Source organism: Triticum aestivum, chromosome 5B (genome assembly GCF_018294505.1).
Source record: "Triticum aestivum cultivar Chinese Spring chromosome 5B, IWGSC CS RefSeq v2.1, whole genome shotgun sequence".
NCBI lineage: Eukaryota > Viridiplantae > Streptophyta > Magnoliopsida > Poales > Poaceae > Triticum > Triticum aestivum.
In genome coordinates this window covers 44,290,352-44,300,120 of record NC_057807.1, presented here as the reverse complement: position 1 = coordinate 44,300,120, position 9,769 = coordinate 44,290,352, and the positions used below count along the sequence as shown (strand labels likewise).

At 41.2% G+C, this 9,769-nt stretch overlaps 1 pseudogene; it reads right to left on the bottom strand.

The window, feature by feature from the left end:
- Positions 1-2,336: 2,336 nt before the first annotated feature.
- On the bottom strand, positions 2,337-7,026 carry LOC123115592 (protein ACCELERATED CELL DEATH 6-like; annotated as a pseudogene).
- Positions 7,027-9,769: the final 2,743 nt, after the last annotated feature.

The following is a 9,769-nucleotide window of genomic DNA, read 5'->3' as shown; positions in this document are numbered from 1 at the left end:
AAATATTCGTATGTTTCAAAAAAAGTTTAAATTCTTCAGAAATTCTTTGTTTTACTACAACAATGTTCGGGATTTCAAAAAAAAAATCATGTATTTTAAAAGCCTTTTTTTGAAAAAATAAATGTTTTATGAAACCCGAACACTTTTTAAATTTTGTGAACAAATTCTGAAAAACTGAAACATGTTTTGAAATTGAGAACCTTTTTTGAAAATCAGAAGCACAGTTTTGAGCATATGTTCATTTTTTTAAAATAGGGACATTTTTTGAAATTCGTAAGAGAATTTGGAATCATGAACAGTTTTAGGAAACACGAACATTTTATGAAAACAGGAAAAACATTGAAACTCCCAAACAAATTTGACATGGTAGACAATGATTTTAGTCTGATGATCGCGCCGCGCACGACACAGACGTACATCGTCCAATCCAAACTTATCGTTGATTCATTATACGTGGTAGATTAAATGATCGCTCCACTGGCTAAATTCAATAGTGCCATGTTTCCCCTAGCGCTCGAGGCCTAGGGTTCCCCTGTCCTCCTGGCCTCGCCGCCGGGAGTTTCTTGTAGATCCGATCTCTCTGCTTGAGGATCGATCTTGCTCTCGTGCTACTCGTGCTGGTCTAGGAGGGTGGCTCTCTCTTCTCTCCCGTACTCACTGCCGCTTGGTCAAGGGGTTAGGGTTTACAGAGGGTTTTGCTTTGGGCTGCGGCAATGGCGATGGGGGCTAGTGGATCTTGGGCGAACAACGTGGAAGATCCGAGTGTGTTGCTGGAATGCCTGCATCTGCAGGATGATGAGCGGGACAATCTTGTCTGGGAGGAGGAGGCGGAGGATCCAGAGGAGAAACCGAAGTGGCTTGCGTTGGCTAGGGTTCTGACCACAAAGTCCTTTGGTCAGGGGGCCTTGATTGCGGATATGAAAGTGGCATGGAATCCCGCGAGGGATGTGGTCTGGAGAGGGATAAATTCCAACCTGTTCTCGATGCAGTTCAATTGTCTGGCTGGTTGGAACAAGGCGTTGCACCAGGGCCCTTGGGACTTCAAGGGGATGACATTGATTATGGCGGAATATGATGGTTTCAAGAACCCGGAATCTGTCAAATTGGACAAGATCGAAACTTGGTGCCAGATACATAAGCTGCCTGATACGGTCCTGAAGAGGGAACAGTTTGTGAAAAACATGGCACAATGCATAGGCGAGGTCATGGAGGTGCAGATCGTTCTCCCTAATGGTTTTATTGGTGAATTCATCAGAGCCAGGGTGAAACTTGATGTATCCAAGAAATTGACGAGGTTTGTGGGATTTACAAAAGGGGGCAAGACTGAGTACTATCAAGTTAAGTTTGAAAAGCTCCCTGTGTTTTGCTTTATGTGTGGCCTGCTTGGCCATTGGCATGAGGAGTGTGGGTCGGGGAGCATGACAAGAAGGATATGTGTAAGTGCATCTAGTGCCACCCCTAGTTGGTTTTGGAGTATTGACGACAAAGTTGGTTGAGGGACTAATGCGTTTGTGAGAATTGAGGGACTAATTCTAGAAAATTGTTCCTCTTTTTCTATATATGTTCACAAATTCAACAAATGTTCAGGTTTCCAAATTTGTTCACAAATTAAAATTTGTTCAGGAATTTCAGAAAATGTCCCTATTTTCCAAATTCATTCAGAAATTTAGAAAATGTTCTCTTTTTGAAAATGTTTCAGTTTTCAAAAATTGGGTTTAATAATCAACTCTGTTTTTTTTAAACCTTTCAAGATTTTAAATATATGTTGCATCTGTGCTGGATGTTGGTTCTAAAACATTTACGCTGGTTCTTGTTTAGTAACCTTCCATAGCTCAACCGGTCAAAGCGCGTGGTCGGTTGCGTGAGATCCTGTGTTCAATCCTGTCATTATGGCGTGTTTCTTTTTAGCTATCGATTTGTTTCCTTCATGGGCCGGCCCAGGAAGAGGCCTGCCTATGCGAAACTGCAGCTGTTTGCCGCAGAGAGCGGCGTATAGGAGCTCCCGCTGAGTTTGGCTTCATTTTTTTCGCTCGTAGTATATACATGTGATGTATCCTACATACACGTACCTGGAGGGGGCCCCCTGACGTTTATGGTTTAGACTTTGGTGGTAGTTTGAGGTTGTAATATGGACTAGACCAAAACAACCAGAATTCTCCTCAAACATACAGTTATGGAAACTTATTTCAAATTTCAAAATGAAACTCACATGTATGAAACATGGTCGAAAGTACACTTTTAAATAACTAGGGAAATGAGCCTTACATTAAATTCTTGCTCAAAACTGTGAACATATGAAATATGGAACATACATTGATGAAAGTTGAAACCTCTGGACCTTGAAAGCCCTTCCGATGGTGTAGTATTGGCTAGGAGTGTCCTTTGTTGCGAGTGACACATTACAAGAAGATTACCACGGATTGACTCTGACATCCCTATCCCAAAACTGTAGGTTGTTTTACTGGTAGTCGAGAGAAGTTGAAATTGTGAAGCCATGCCTTGAAACCTAGCCTTTTGAGTAGCATTACTTCCCCGATAGCTACCATGAAGATAAACCAGACAACATCGAGAAAAAGGAAAGGGGATACGATAGCACATGAAATATAAGCTATTTTGGGGGCAGCTGGCTCTAGTACCACGTAGAGTCCAAACACAAATGCGGCAGCCAAGGACTTGGCCGAGCAATAGACAAAGATGATGGAGATGATGAAGGAGGTCATGCGCGTGCGTATGTCGACTGCGGTGACCCCAGCGTACATGACGTTCATGGTAGCTAGAGCTGAGGAAACGAGCGCCAGTGTGTTGGCGATGATGAACGCGTGAAAGACTGGTTTTCCAGCAAGCATAGCTATTCCAGCTGTTCCACGCTTACCCTTCAAGTCATCTGTTCGGAAGCCACCTGGTAAGGTGAAAGCTGCTGCGAAAGCTACCGTAACAATTAGCACTGACCCAATGCCAATAATCGGCGTGGAATCTGAGATCTTCTTTTCTTCCACTTTAATTTCTATTGGCGGGATATGTTCTTTGAGGAACCAATCACAGAGGTATGCAGCAGTTTTAGCTCCTGCACCTTTAAGTAGTAGGTATATCCTATTTCGTGGGTTCTGCAAGAAAAATAAGGTTAATGTGTTCCTCATGATCGAGTTGAAAATTCCACCAACCTACTCATATCTAGACCAGCATACTACCGATTCAAAAATATGGCAGAACAAGAATAAGATTGATGAACTACGTACCAGCATGAAATTAAGGCCTTGTGGCATCTTCGTCCATGCAATATCTAGCGGTGTTTGGCCTTTGTTGTTCACTAAATCCAGCTGAACTTGCGGGTTCTGAATTAGAAGATAGAAACCCCACTGGTTCCCGACTATGGCAGCAAGATGGAGTGGACTGTTCCCATGATTGTCTTGCACGTTCATAATTGGTGCAAATGGTATGTGATGGTACCAACTTCCGACCACAAGAGGGTGCTCCTTCGCAATACCAACATGTAGGAAGGTCTGGCCATTACCATCACGCAGTCCTGCGCATGTGGGCACCGTGTCCAGCAACACGCGAAGTGTAGACCATGAACTTAGCGTTGCTGCCACATGTATAGGGAACGACCCACTATTCTCGCTTTAAAATGCGGCAGATTCGTCACAGTGCAATAGTAGTTTGATCACCTCCTTGCTTTGACTCCCCCATGATATGGCAACATGAAGAGGCGTACTTCCAGTCAATTTGTCCGCTTGTTTGGTGAGGGCCTTGTTCCAGTCCAGTAACTTCTTTGTAATCTCTGGAATTTCGGTTGTTCATTTAATTTGTCAGAGAGCTATGAGCCTATGATACAATTTCTTCAAGATGCATCTAGGTAAGGTTTCACACCATTAACTTACTCAAATTTAATTGCAACTGAACCTAGCTAGACACAACTTTTTGGTTCGTCAAATCAAAATGAAAGAGTTAATCCCTTAACAGGGAATTGAAAGAATATAAAGCATGCTAAGGCCTTGATGTATGAAACCAAAATCTATACTTTTTTTTTTGAAACCAAAATCCATTGATCTGTTAGAACTAGAAAATAAACAACACACAATATTCTCATGTTTAAAGTTTTGACCTTTGACACAAAAGCATGGCATACTCTGGCTTACTCGACCGAGTTAATGAGCATCATGAGGGGAAGAAGAAATTAAATGAATGCTAAGGATAAAAGAAAAAACTTATTTAACGAGGTTAACAATATTAATATTTTTAATGAATGTTTCTTTTTCTTTCTCCTGACTAGTTTTCTAATTAAAATATTAATATTGTTAACCTCGTTAAATAAGTTTTTCAACAAAATTATAGCAACCGACAACAGTAATCGCGACCCTTGGTAGTTTTAGAGAAAATAGATTGTGGGAAAACAACTGGCTATGGTTGTAGTCTGTTTAAAACCAAAACAAAAACCTTAAATTAGTTGGGAATTCTAACTATCCCGGAGTATAATTTTATTCTAGTTAGTTTTTTCACAGTAACCAACTATAAACTACTGAAATAACTCTCGCATTTTTGTTCTATTAACTTCCCGTTTTTTCTCTCTTGAACTTTGAGTATTCTTTTTCATTTTATTTTAGTTATAGAACTTCTATTTTATTTTCATGTGAGCTCGTCCTTTAATAGAGAATTAATTGGTAGAGTGGCTTTCAATTTTCTTTAGACAATGAATTGATTACTCATTTTAATTTGAACTTCTTGGTTTTTGTTGTAAAAATATGGAAATCCGCAAAAAGACCATGTACAAAATATTCTAATACAAAAAGGAACTATTATTCTAAAAAAATCTTTGTTTTGTGTATGAACTTTTTTTTATTGTAGTGTATGAACAGAAAATTCTACACGGTGAACTTTCTTTGAGGGTTTTTATCTTGTATTTTGTTTTATTTTTTTACTTTTGAACGTTCTGGATTTTTCACGCTCTTTTCTGGTACGGAACTTTTATTTTATTTTTCGTTGTTTCATGAACTCTTCTGAACCACAACCTTCATTGAAATTTGATGGGAAGTGCACCGCCCCCCCCCCCCCCCCCCCCCCCCCCCGAACTAAGTACTCATTAACAGTTGTTGAACTTCGGGAATACTTTCATGTGTACGAAATGATTATGTATTTCTGTTATTTTTCTACAATGAAGTACTGAATTCACCGAATTTACAGTTGTGCATTTCAAGTTGAACTACTTTTTATTTTCACGGGAGCTCACTAGACCGCGGAATTAGCAAAGCAGACTTCTGTAATTTTTCTAGTGGCACTTTTATTTATTTTATTTTTATGAAGTTCTAGTGAAATCAGAGTCAAAAGATATAAGCCAATAGCTGATCTTGTATAATTTTGAGTATTGTATGCCAAGAGTGGTATCGAGTAATTAGTTGTCTTTCGATAATTTCATGGTTAGAACTTTGCCACCGAGAATTAACCTGCTGGACGTTCATGAAATCTTTTGAAATTGAAGTATGTTAAACTTATGTGTTGTGTGAGAGGATAAGGAATAGTGTATGTTATTATTCCGTGACAACAATAGATTAGTCCAGCATCTACTTCTAGATTGCCGGTTGCCCCACTTCTGGCTAAAGCTTCGAATCCACGTGGGATTATACACTTTAGTTTGGGAAATATAGAATTATTGAAATGATTGTGCTTTTAACTGGACAAAAGTTGCAAAAAAAATATTGCAGGTAATATTTCTACCAGCTGGATCCTCACATGATTTATCTACAATGTGCGTAGGGCATGAATGTTCATAGACTATGGGTGCAGCCGATGTGAGATGGTAGCACGTGATATATTCAACCCATTTTCATGACAGTCCAGTTATAGGATTACAGATGCGATCATATTACATTTTTGTTGCTTTAGCTTTTTGACCTTTTGTACCGAGCTGATGTGAGATGCCTGGACTTCAAAGTTTGTAAAGATATAAAGTTTTCCCTCTTTTCGAAAGACAAGTACAACCAAAATATGGTAATTAGTGTGGCAAAGAAATCCCAGGAAATTGTTGTAACTTAACATCCAAAAAAATACAGTCCTGCTAAAGCACATCTAGATGTGCCCTAAGTATTGCACATATAAATCTCATGTCATTGATTTTACACGAAGGTTCATGCGGGTATTTCTTTCCTTTTTCTTTTTCTTCTATATTTGATTGGGTCACTTAGATATGCAACAAGTAGGACACATCTATATGCGCCCTAGGCATACTATGCATCTTAAAGTATGGGGAGATGGACAGAAATGCTCCATCAAATTAAAATCATAAAATAACAACACGCACCTTTGCCCCTAAGCACGGCGACATGCAAGACGTTTTGTCCATATGGTCCAGAGTAGGACAGCTTCTCGTTCTCCGAATGCAAAAAGACTGCAATATCATCATGTCCTAGTGAGACGGCCAGGTACAAGGGCGATGTAGCGTCGCAATGCGGAATGCAAGCCAATTCTGGATCCACCTCCATTAACTTTTTAACCATTTCCTTCATAGTTTTCTTGTTGGCCAAGCGGAGGGCCTCATGAAGGGCCGTCTCGCCTTTCTTGTTCTGCTTTCTCAGCACATCCGTCACCCTTGCATGCCCGCCGTCGGCTCTTGCCAGATGGATGAGACGAGAGAGCATCTCCACCCCGCCAGCTCTTGCAGCGCAATGAAAGGGCGTATCACCCTTGCTATTGCCTGCGTCCAGGAGGTGCTGGCCTTCTCGTGAATCACGCTTGCGCACTCCAAGAAGTTCTCTTCATCGCCGCTCGCCGCAACGACATGGAGGATCGAGTCCATCTCCAGGGTGTCCACCCTTTCAACGTCGATGTCGACCCTCTCAATGTCGATCATGACTACAGGCTCCAACACAACCGGTGTGATAGTTGTATTGTCACTGCCCAGAATATCACGTAGTTGGTGCAGAAGGCCCATCCGAGCTGCCCTCAGCAGCTCAGGTTGGTAGTGCTGCACCTCCAGTTTTGCCTCCTTGTGCGACTCCGAAGGTTGCATTTTGTTCCCCAAACTATATGTGTGTGTCTGCGTATTCTCGCTTAAGTGGTAGCACACCCACGCGATGCATGTGTGCGTATATATAGTTAGTGGCACCTCAAAGAGCTAGCCTGAATAGAGGTATGCGCCTCCTAATAGGTATGCGTGCACCTGTTGGTTAGGAATTTATCCTTTGTAATATTGTTGCCGCTTTACATCTTTCGTTTGATTCTGGTCCCTTTTCTGTTGGCCATACCCCGGTCTCTGCATTATGCGCTCGCACACAACCATAATTATTAAAGTATCTACACCTAGACCAATATAAAAGGAGTAGAGGAGATACAACAATTTTCATCCATTCAACCACATGTATCCAATAGTCTATACGTCACTCTGATATTTAGCGTTAAACATGTTTAGTACCTTCCATAAATTAATGTCATGCCTAATGTGAATGACAGGATTAACCAAGTAATTATATCCTAAATAATATTAACATGCAATTTATATCATGCCTAATTTTTAGGGAGATTTTATGGTGCATCATAATACACCAAATCACGTGTATTATATGGCCGATCTAACGGGTTAGAACAACTCGGCCTTTTTTAGCCCAAGGGTATTTTCGACCTAAATTTTTTTATACCTTTAATCGGCCCAATTAAGTCCAGGGGTATTCTCGTCCGAAATTTTTCGATTAAATTAATTGCATTAATAAAACACTTCATTATAGAGGTCCAATCATCGTGCGTACTCTTTTGAAATTTGGTTCGAGCGGTTCGTCCTCTCTCCTCCTCTCGAGCCCTAACATCGGCGCCCTCGATCGCCGCCGATCGCCTCCGGCGCCCTCGATCGCCGCCGATCGAATTCGCCGTGTCACTCCTTCCTCCTGCTCCTACTCCCCCTCCCCCCTCCATCGGAAGTCACCCCGCTCGGGTCGCGACGCCAGATCTTCCGACGAGCCTCCCCTCCTTCCCCGAGCGCACGCCACCTTCCCCGACCCGAGAGGCCACATCATCCTCATCGACGTGCATCAACTTTTTCACGCCGGATCTTCGCTGTAAGTGCCTAGACATCTCAAATCTTTGCTGGTCCCTTATGCTTATAGTACCAATAGGGGTCGGATTTGATTAGGGTTTAGGATATGTCATGTGAGGTTTAGGGTTTATGGTTTCAGAAAGTTGTCACGAGATTTCTATTGAAAGGGAGTGTAAGTTGGATTTAGCTAGGACATGTTGATGTAGTTAGTCAGGGTTTATGGTTTCAGAAAGTTGTGACAAGATTTTTTTCAAAGGAAGTGTAAGTCGGATTTAGCTAGGACATATTAAAGCACTTAGTTAGGGTTGTGTGCCATGAGAATTTGTCAGCAGATTTGGATTCAAAGAAAGTTATTTTGGATTTAGTTAGGAGATAATTATTTTTGTATGGAGTTTGGAGATATTTTCGACTTAGTGACGAGATAATTTGGATTTAGTTAGGTGATAATTTTGGATTCAGTTAGGACACAATTTTGAATGGAGTTTGCAGATAATCAGGGGAGTTGAAAGATTTGTGCACTTTGGATTTAGTTAGGAGATCATCAGTTACAACAAGTACAATCAATTAAATATTTCTGGATTTAGTCAGGGAATATTTTATACTTACTTACAGCTTTTGAAGGACTGAGTTTGGTACATGAATCCGATATGAAAAATTAAATCAATTTTTTAAGCAGAGTATTGCATAATTATTATGTATGCTATCCATCCGTAACATTGTCTATCTGTTTTCGTTGGCAGCACAACGATATGGATGATAAATGCAACGATGGCAAAAACTTGGGGAATACAGGCAAGGATGACAAGGACATGGGTGATAGACGAAACAAAGGCAAAGGAATGGATGGTATGTGCACGGATGATAACGATAATGAGGATGCAGGCAAGGATGGTATAGACCTAGATGATTTACACATGCAAGGTAAAGGAAATTATATTAAAGGCATGGCTGGTTCAGATCTGAATGAGTGTATGGAATACATAGAGATTGTGAAGAAGACTTTCAGGACTGAGGAAGAAGCCTACATGTTCTACGTAGGGTATGCGAGAAAAAAAGGGTTTGGTGTTAGAAAGGATGATCTGAAGTACAGGGGTCCGGGTCCGAAACAAAATGCATATAGAAGGACATACAAGTGCTGCAAACAAGGATGGCAGGCCCTTAAGCACTTTAACAGAGCTGATAGAAAAAGAACACCGAGGGGTCTTTCTCGGTGTGGGTGTCCCGCTCTTTTTCAGGTTGAGCTACAAGATAGTAGTGGCCTCTGGTTCGTCAAGAATTTTGTGGACAAGCATAACCATCTGTTTGTCCCTGCTGACCTGACTCCCTACTTATCGGGTCATCATAGAATGACTGACGCACAAAAGGCCGATGTCATCGAGTATGCTGTTGGTGGACTTCGAACACATCAGATTATGAATGTAATGGAGAAGAATGCCGGAGGTCCCGACAAGCTTGGATTTATAGATCGAGACCTATACAACCATGTTTCAATCCAGAAGAAGCGCAAGATAGAAGGCAGTGACGCTAGATATTTGCTCACCTATATGATTGCACAGAAAGAAGCAGACCCGGAATTCTTTTTCAAATACACAAAAGACAAAGAAGGCCATTTGAGGGAACATATTCTGGGCTGATTCACAGTCCCGGATTGACTATGTTGCCTTTGGTGGTGTCGTGGTGTTCGACAGTACATACCGGTCTAACAAGTACAGGCTTCCGTTTGTTCCATTTGTTGGTCTGAACCATCACCAC